Source organism: Octopus bimaculoides, chromosome 27, assembly GCF_046866305.1.
Source record: "Octopus bimaculoides isolate indiv1 chromosome 27, ASM4686630v1, whole genome shotgun sequence".
In the NCBI taxonomy this organism is placed as follows: domain Eukaryota; kingdom Metazoa; phylum Mollusca; class Cephalopoda; order Octopoda; family Octopodidae; genus Octopus; species Octopus bimaculoides.
The window spans coordinates 16,799,591-16,809,590 of record NC_142954.1 but is presented as its reverse complement, the minus strand read 5'-3'; the positions used below and the strand labels follow the sequence as shown (position 1 = coordinate 16,809,590).

The following is a 10,000-nucleotide window of genomic DNA, read 5'->3' as shown; positions in this document are numbered from 1 at the left end:
TTAACTATTGCTTAACCATCCTCTCACACCGTCTCCGATGAAGAGATATAATAAATATCCTGGAAACAGCTGTAAGACCTATTTATAAATGTTCTATAATGCACACAGCCTTGATTTTTTTTTATCTTATTACGAATAGTAAATCCCTATATAGATATATATAAAGTTAGCTGAGTTAGAGGTTAAAATAACCATCTAAGGGAAGGAAGTATTCATTATACTACAGGTATAGTACCTATGTTTAACCATGGGCATACATATGTAAGCATGTTCGTAAATTATGGGTAAAGACAAGGATAAACATGAGTTTATCAAGTATCAGAATTCAAAAAAGACAGAAAATGGAGAAATATTGATGAACAACGATTGGCTTACATCAATTATTATTTATTAATTCAATACAAATAGACTGCATCCCATCTAACAGCTGTTTCTGCTTCCAATGTCGTACGGTATTGCCATTGATATGCTAAAAATATTTATCATATTTGCTCATAAAACCGATCTGAAACATGGAGCTTCATCAGAGGGAAGAGTAAAGAAAAATGAAAAGCCTAGAGAAGAAAAAGGAAAAGTTGAATGTGATTGTAATCATACCATTTTGCTCATGTATCTCTTTGGGGCATTAAGTAAATGACTAAACTTGATGTAAGTCAATTGTAGTTCATCAATATTTCTCCATTTTCTGTTTTCTTTAAATTTTATATATTTATATCGTTTCTGGGAAACATAAATCCGGAGAAGCACACTGGAAGATGTGGAGCAGTGTATATTTTAAAAATGGGATTACACTGGGTTTCCCCATCCATAAAGGGTTTAGCCTTATGGCATATTGTCAGACCCCAAAACCAGTTTTAGGTCAACAGGTTTTGGGGTCTGACGATACACCTAGGGTAATCCCATAAACTGGCCTTCCCTATTTTTAAAGTGTATATATATATATATATATATATATATATATATAAATAGATAGATAGATAGATAGATACATAGATAGATAGACAGACAGGCAGGCAGGCAGGCAGACAGGTAGGTAGGTAGATAGATAGATAGACAGACAGACAGACAGACAGACAAACAGGTAGGTAGGTAGATAGATAGATAGATAGATAGATAGCTTGTATTTTTTATTGAACCAGTGTGTGTATTCATCATTATTGGCACAATGACCCTCCCAAGACACAACAACACTCCCATGTCCTCTTCATGAAATCAATGCCAATGAGCTGGCAGAATCATTAGAGCCTGAAAGAAAAATGCTTTTACAACATTTGTTTCAACTCTATACATTCTGAGTTCGAATCCCACCTTTCAGAATCGATAAAATAAAGTAATGGAGATGACAGTATGAACCAAGTCCTTTTCTTTTCAACATATCTACCCATTCATGAAACGTCTTGTGGCTCATTGACAAGCTGGGAGAGGAGAACAACTCCTTATAAACTTAGGCAGTGATGTTAGTTTCTTTTATTAACATAGAGGTGCAGGAGTGGCTGTGTGGTAAGATGCTTGCGATAAGAAGGCGGTGAGCTGGCAGAAACGTTCTGAGTTCAAATTCCGCTGAGGTCGACTTTGCCTTTCATCCTTTCGGGGTCGATAAATTAAGTACCAGTTACGCACTGGGGTCGATGTCACCGACTTACTCTCTTTGTCTGTCCTTGTTTGTCCCCTCTATGTTTAGCCCCCTGTGGGCAGTAAAGAAATAAGAAGCTTGCTTCCCAACCACATTGTTCCGGGTTCAGTCCCACTGACTTCTATTATAGCTCAGGCTGACCAAAACCTTATGAGTGGATTTGGAAACTGAAAGAAGTCAGTCATATATGTGTGTGTGTGTGTGTGTGTGTATAAATATAGAAATATACAAGGAGCAAAGATACTGAAGATTCAGTATATATATATATATATATATATATATATATATATATATATATATTTATATATATATATATATATATATATATATATATCATCATCATCATCATCGTTTATAAATATATATATATATATATATATATATATATATACTTATATATATGTATGTATATATATATATATATATCATGTATGTATTTGTGTGTCTGTGTTTGTCCCCCCACCATTGCTTGACAACCGATGTTGGTGTGTTTATATCCCTGTAACTTAGCAGTATGGCAAAAGAGATGGCTAGAATAAGCGCAAGGCTTGCAAAGAATAAGTCCTGTGGTCGATTCGTTTGACTAAAGGCAATGCTTCAGCATGGCCACAGTCAAATGAGTGAAAGAAGAAAAAGAATAAAGGAAATAAAAGAATATTCTTACAGAATATTCATCAGAAAGAAAGAAAAAAAAACCACATCAAAAATAAAGAAAAAGATCAAGTTATTGTGAAAAAAAAAACAAGAAAAGAAACAAAAAGCCCAGAGCCACCGAAAAAACTCAAAGAAATCAGAACACATAAATTCCAATCAACTCTTGTAAGCGTCAAATGTTATCCATTGAGGAGAAGGTCAAACTCCTGAATATATTTATTCTAGTCATGTGACATATAAATAAGTTGTAAAATAAATATTGATTCTAGTTTGTCATAGCTTGTTACAGAAATAGTTAGGAAGATGTTGAAAATAGATAAAAGAAAATATACATTGACAGAAAGTTATGATGTAATATTTTGTCTGGTAAATCTGGGAGGGGCTTTGTTGCACTCTGTATGTGTGTGTGTGTTTGTATATATATATATATATATACCGGAGTAAGCACATGAAATGTGCAACAAGGTGGAAAAAAGAGTACTCAAATACCAGAGGTAGAGTAATATGCTTTATTTAAAAGCAGCAGAAATATAACAAAAAAACCGTTACTCTGAGTTTCACGTTCCCGTTCATCGGACAGTTTTGTTAGCCATTTCTAACAAAACTGTCCGATGAACGGGAACGTGAAACTCAGAGTAACGTTTTTTTTGTTATATTTCTGCTGCTTTTAAATAAAGTATATATATATATATATATACATACATGTGGCTGTGTGGCAAGTAGCTTGCTTTCCAACCACATGGTTCCCAGTTCAGCCCCACTACGTGGCACCTTGGGTAAGTATCTTCTACTAAAGCCTCGAGCTGACCAAAGCTTTGTGAGTGGATTTAGTAGACAGAAACTGAAAGAAGCCCTTCATATATGTGTGTGTATGTGTGTGTGTGTGTGTGTGTGTGTGTGTACCTTATTTTGTACTTTATAAAATACTACAATTAGCTATCATTTTTGATGGCATGGGGCCAGCTAGTAAAAAATAAAATGATTGAAAAGACACAGAATTTTCTATTGCGTCCCAACGTAGTTTTAGGTCCAGTCTCACAACATGGCATCATCAGAAGGTGTCTTTTAACCCCAGGCTGAACAGTGCTTTGTGAATGAGTTTGAGAGACAGAAACTGAATAGAGGTCTGTTTTCTGTCTGCCTATAACTATCTGTTTATCTCCCTGTCTGCCTGCCTACCTACCAACCCACCTACCAACCTACCTACCTACCTACTCACCTACCTACCTACCTACCCACCTACTTACCTACCTACTCACCCGCCTGTCTGTCTCTCTCTGTAAGTATGTATATATATATATGTATATGTGTGTGTGCAAATGTGTGTGTGTGCACGCATGTGTGTGCACGTGCGCATTTTTGTGTTTCACCTTCCACTTGATAGCAAGTGTTGGTTTGTTTACATCCCCATAAGTTATAAGTTCGGCAAAAGAGACCAATAGAATAAGTACCAGACATTTGAAAATGCCATTCTGGGATCAGCTTGTTCTTCTAAATACTTCAAGGTGTTGCCCCAGCATGGCGACAGTTCAATGACTGAATTAAGTAAAGGATGCCTTCAACTGATACATGAATGACCACATTATGTCATTCGAATATGGCTACCATGGTCATATATATTCACATTGATGGGCGACGCCAGTGCCGCCAGGCTAGCTCCCATGCCAGTGGCACGTAAAAGGCACCGTATGAGCATGGTCGATGCCAGTGCCACCTTACTGGCTCCCATGCTGGTGGCACGTAAAAGGCACCGTACGAGCATGGTCGATGCCAGTGCCACCTTACTGGCTCCCATGCTGGTGGCACGTAAAAGGCACCGTATGAGCATGGTCAATGCCAGTGCCACCTGACTGGCTCCCATGCTGGTGGCATGTAAAAAGTACCATTTGAGCGTGGTCATGCCAGTACCACCTGACTGGCCCCCGTGCTGGTGGCACATAAAAAGCACCCACTACACACTCAGAGTGGTTGGCATTAGGAAGGGCATCCAGGTGTAGAAACCTTGCCGGATCAGATTGTAGCGTGGTGCAGCCTCCTGGCTTGCCAGTCCGCAGTCAGACCATCCAAAACCCATGCCAGCATGGAAAGTGGACGTTAAACGATGATGATGATAATGATGCCCCCCCCCCCCCCCCCTTTTTTTTTCTCTCTTTTCTCCCTTAGAGTCTTTGTGAAGGGATTTTTTAAGCGAAATATTGGCCAGAACTAAATATTTCACAGATTGTATTTCAGTGTTCTTTTTCTTTTTATATTTGATTCTCTGTCTGTCTTGCTACAGCTTTCTATCACACACACGCACACACACACACACACACACACACACACACACACATACACACACACACACACAGAGGCATACACACAAACAGATTCATACACAGACCAACAGCGACACATACACACACGTATGCAGACATATCTGTGAACCTGTTTATTTGCCATATATCTCATGAGACATACCATACCAGCATCCTTTCACTTAGAAATAGGTGTAAGTAGGTGTGTGAGGGAAGGAGAGAGAGAGAGGGGGGAGAGAGAGGGGGAGGAAGAGAGGGGGGAGAGAGGGTGATGTGTATGTGTTAGTGTGCGAATGCACACGCGAGCGTGCATGCATGTGTGTGTGTGTGTGTGAATGCGTGTGTGTGTGTGAATGCGTGTGTAAGTGTAAGATATACCATTTCTACACATCATTGATGTGTGATAGGGAATATCAGAAATTTATCAAAGTGTGTGATAATTGCTATCAAGAATATATCAAAAAACAGCTGACACCCCATTTTAAGTTTGATAAATGCAAGCACGAGTGTTTATATATGTATGTATATATATATAATCAAAATAAGCAACAAGAATATCCAAAGTTAAAGCAGTACGATCGTTTCATGCGACTCCATTTATTTAAGCAATGTGAACATTACATCAAATATAAAATGTAGAGCAATCTTCAGTTGCACAAAGATATAGAAATTTACTGAGATTTCATTTCAACAGAAAGGCTTAGCCTGTATGGTCTGGCTAAGTCGAAAGGGTTTTTTTGTATTCTTCCTTTCTACTTGGAGAGTTTAAGTATAGTTATGAAAATATGTCCTTCTGTTGAAATGAAATTTCAGTAAATTTCAGTAAATTTCTATATCTTTGTGCAGCTGAGGATTGTTCTGCATTTTATATTTGATGAGGAGGATAGCTGCGTGAAAAAGTGCCACACCCTAACAGTTGAGGGAACCCGTGGAAGAGGTAGGCCCAGGAAGACCTGGGCTGAGGTGGTGAGGCAAGACCTTCGTACATTGGGCCTCACCGAGGCGATGACTACGGACCGAGACCTTTGGAAATGGGCTGTGCGTGAGAAGACCCGGCAAGCCAAGTAAGATCGTTGCCAGTGCCCCTGGACTGGTTCTTGTGCGGGTGGCACATGAGATGCACCATTTTGAGCGTGGCCGTTGCCAGTACCGCCTGACTGGCTCCTGTAGGATTTTCGAGCAAGATCGTTGCCAGTGCCCCTGGACTGGCTTGTGCGGGTGGCACATAAAAGACACCATTTCGAGCGTGGCCGTTTTCGTGCGGGTGACACGTAAAAGCACCCACTACACTCTCTGAGTGGTTGGCGTTAGGAAGGGCATCCAGCTGTAGAAACTCTGCCAAATCAGACTGGAGCCTGGTGTTGCCATCCGGTTTCACCAGTCCTCAGTCAAATCGTCCAACCCATGCTAGCATGGAAAGCGGACGTTAAACGATGATGATGATGATGATGATGATGATGATGATGTAATGTTCACATTGCTTAAATAAATGGAGTCGCATGAAACGATCGTACCGCATTAACTTTGGATATCCTTGTTGCTTATTTTGACTTTAATCACCTTATTTTGAAATTGTAAAAATAATACCATACTTAATTCTGGTGCCTAAACTTAAGTACCATATTCACCTTGAATCTCTCTCTATATATATATCTATATATATATATATATATATATATATATATATATATATATATATATATATATATATATACCGGAGTAAGCACATAAAATGTGCAACAAGGTGGAAAAAAGAGTACTCAAATACCAGAGGTAGAGTAATATGCTTTATTTAAAAGCAGTAAACTGTCCGATGAACGGGAACGTGAAACTCCGAGTAACAGTCTTTTGTTATATTTCTGCTGCTTTTAAATAAAGTATATATATATATATATATATATATATATATATATATATATATATATATATATATATATATATATCATCATCATCATCATCATCATCATCGTTTAACGTCCGCTTTCCATGCTAGCATGGGTTGGACGATTTGACTGAGGACTGGTGAAACCGGATGGCAACACCAGGCTCCAGTCTGATTTGGCAGAGTTTCTACAGCTGGATGCCCTTCCTAACGCCAACCACTCAGAGAGTGTAGTGGGTGCTTTTACGTGTCACCCGCACGAAAACGGCCACGCTCGAAATGGTGTCTTTTATGTGCCACCCGCACAAGCCAGTCCAGGGGCACTGGCAACGATCTCGCTCGAAAATCCTACAGGAGCCAGTCAGGCGGTACTGGCAACGGCCACGCTCAAAATGGTGCATCTCATGTGCCACCCGCACAAGAACCAGTCCAGGGGCACTGGCAACGATCTTACTTGGCTTGCCGGGTCTTCTCACGCACAGCCCATTTCCAAAGGTCTTGGTCCGTAGTCATCGCCTCGGTGAGGCCCAATGTACGAAGGTCTTGCCTCACCACCTCAGCCCAGGTCTTCCTGGGCCTACCTCTTCCACGGGTTCCCTCAACTGTTAGGGTGTGGCACTTTTTCACGCATCTATCCTCCTCCATTCTCACCACATGTCCATACCAGCGCAATCGTCTCTCTTGCACGCCACAACTGATGCTTCTAATGTTCAGCTTTTCTCTCAAGATACTTACACTCTGACGGGTATTCACATTGACATTACACATCCAACGGAGCATACTGGCTTCATTCCTTGCGAGCTTACGTATGTCCTCAGCAGTTACAGCCCATGTTTCACTGCCATGTAGCATGGTTGTTCGTACGCATGCGTCATACAGTCTGCCTTTTACTCTGAGTGAGAGTCCCTTTGTCGCCAGCAGGGGTAAGAGCTCTCTAAACTTTGCCCAGGCTATTCTTATTCTAGCAGCTACACTTTCAGCGCACCCACCCCCACTACTAACTTGGTCGCCCAGATAGCGGAAGCTATATATATATATATATATATATATATGTATGTATATACACATATATTATAAATATTTGTGTGTGTGTGTATCTGTATACATACATATACATCTGAATACATACATACATACCAGTCATGTCTTTTTAGTATGTGTGTTGTTTTTGTGCAAGTGTGTGTGTGTGTGTGTGTGTGTGTGTGTGTGTGTGTATGTATATACGAGTGAGTGGTCAAATGGAAGAAGGGCACTCAACCAATTTATTGGGAGTTACATGTATGATTCAAATTCATTGGTGCTCCAAGAGTTTCAAGTGTGATGCTAATCGTCAACCATTTTCAATTTGAATTCAAATTCAAAATGGCTGAAGATTAGCATCATTCTAGAAACACTATAAGCGCCAACGAATTTGAATCAAGCTGTTTTGATTCATATATATATATATATATATATAGATAGATAGATAGATAGATAGACAGATAGCTAGATATATATGTGTATGTATATATATATATATATATATATATATATATATGTATATGTATATGTATATGTGAAGGCGCATGGCTCAGTGGTTGGAGCGTCAAGCTTACAACTGTGAGGTTGTGAGTTTGATTCCCGGACCGCGGTGTGTGTTGTGTTCTTGAGCAAGACACTTAATTTCATGTTACTCCAGTTCACTCAGCTGTAGAAATGAGTTGTGATAGCACTGGTACTAAGCTGTATCAGTCCCTTTGCCTTTCCCTTGGATAACATCAGTGGCATGGAGAAGGGAGGCTGGTATGCATGGGTGACCACTGGTCTTCCACAAAAACAACCCTAGGTTGTGTGTTCGCCAGTGAGGCGACTTTCCGCCTAGACTTATACCCCTGAGGAGAACCTCTTAGTTGCACCCATGGTCATTCGTGACCGACAGAGTTTAGTTTTATATATGTATATATCTGTGTGTGTGTGTGTGTGTATGTGCGTGTGTGTTCGTGTATTGTGGTGAACATTCTCCACACCACACAACACCATTATCCCCCAACCATTTTACATTACATCTGAATGTATGTAGCTTCATGTGTGTGAATATATGTGCAAAAGTGTGTGTGTGTCTGCACGAGAATAAGAGTGAGAGAGAGAAATAGAGAGATTAGTTAAGGTTATCAACCCTCTAATGAGATACCCAAGCTTGGCACCCCACTTTAAAGCAATTTCGTGGTAACTGATAATTGAGAAGATATTGTGTATTATCACACCTCTCATCAGCTGTTTGGGATGATAAACAACACTGTCATTCATATATATGACGATGATGATGATGATATATATATGTAAATATATATATATGTATACGATGTACTACTCATCTCATGAGACATCGCAGCATCTTTTCATTTAGAGGTAAGTGCACATATGTATACATTTGCATGTGTGTGTGTGTGTGTGTTTGAAACATATGGACAAATAGATAAATGAATAGTCAGAAGAGAAAAGCAAGACAGACAGAGACATAAACTAACATATGGATTATATATATGCATATATATATATATTTGAAAAGATTTGTAAAAGTACCACACGAGTAAGTAGATATTGAAGATGAATAAAAATGAAAATGCTACTTTTTTAAAACATTTTTTGGGTGTTTTAATTGATTTACATGTTTCGGTTTTTTGGGAAAACCTTATCAAAAATGAATATAAAATATGTGAGAAGAGAAAAGGGCTATTAATAAAATAAAATTGAAATTAAAATTAAAAATGACATTCATAGTTTACTGTTATTTCTTGCATGCGCACATGGTCCTTTCCTTGAGTTCTGAAAACATGGTAATTCCAAATTGTTGTGTTAGTAGATTACTAAACTATGAATGTCATTTTAAATTTTAATTTCAATTTTATTTTATTAAAAGCTCTTTTCTCTTCTCACATATTTTATATTCATTTTTGATAAGGTTTTTCAAAAAAACCGAAACATGTAAATCAATTAAAACACCCAAAAAATGTTTTAAAAAAGTAGCATTTTCATTTTTATTCATCTTCAATATATATATACATAGAGAGAGAGAGAGAGAGAGAGAGAGAGAGAGAGAGAGAGAGAGAGAGAGAGAGAGAGAGAGAGAGAGAGAGAGAGAGAGAGAGAGAGAGACAGACAGACAGACAGACAGAGAGAAAGAAAGAGAGAGAGACCAAAGTGTATGTACGCCGCTATATATATATATATATATATAAATACAAAATTGGACAAGAACGCAAAACATCCAGACAGTTAGGTGATACAAGAAAGGGACAACAAAACATCCAGATAGACAATACAAAGAAAACAAGGACAGGTCATTCGGAGTTTTCTTTCCTCAGTCGAGATCCAGATTATCTTTGCAAAAGTAAACTCTGAATGACCTGTCCTTGTCTTCTTTGTATCATCTATCTGGATGTTTTGTGGTCCCTTTTTTGTAATCATCTAACTGTCTGGATGTTTTGTTGTCCCTTTTTTGTAATCATCTAACTGTCTGGATGTTTTGCGTTCTTGTCCCATTTCGTGTGTGTG

General features: G+C 38.7%; 1 protein-coding gene across 2 annotated transcripts in view; it reads right to left on the bottom strand.

Moving 5' to 3' along the window:
* The window catches only part of LOC106876113 (uncharacterized), a 187,355-nt gene that overhangs the window by 44,198 nt on the left and 133,157 nt on the right, over window positions 1-10,000 (bottom strand). The window lies entirely within an intron of this gene.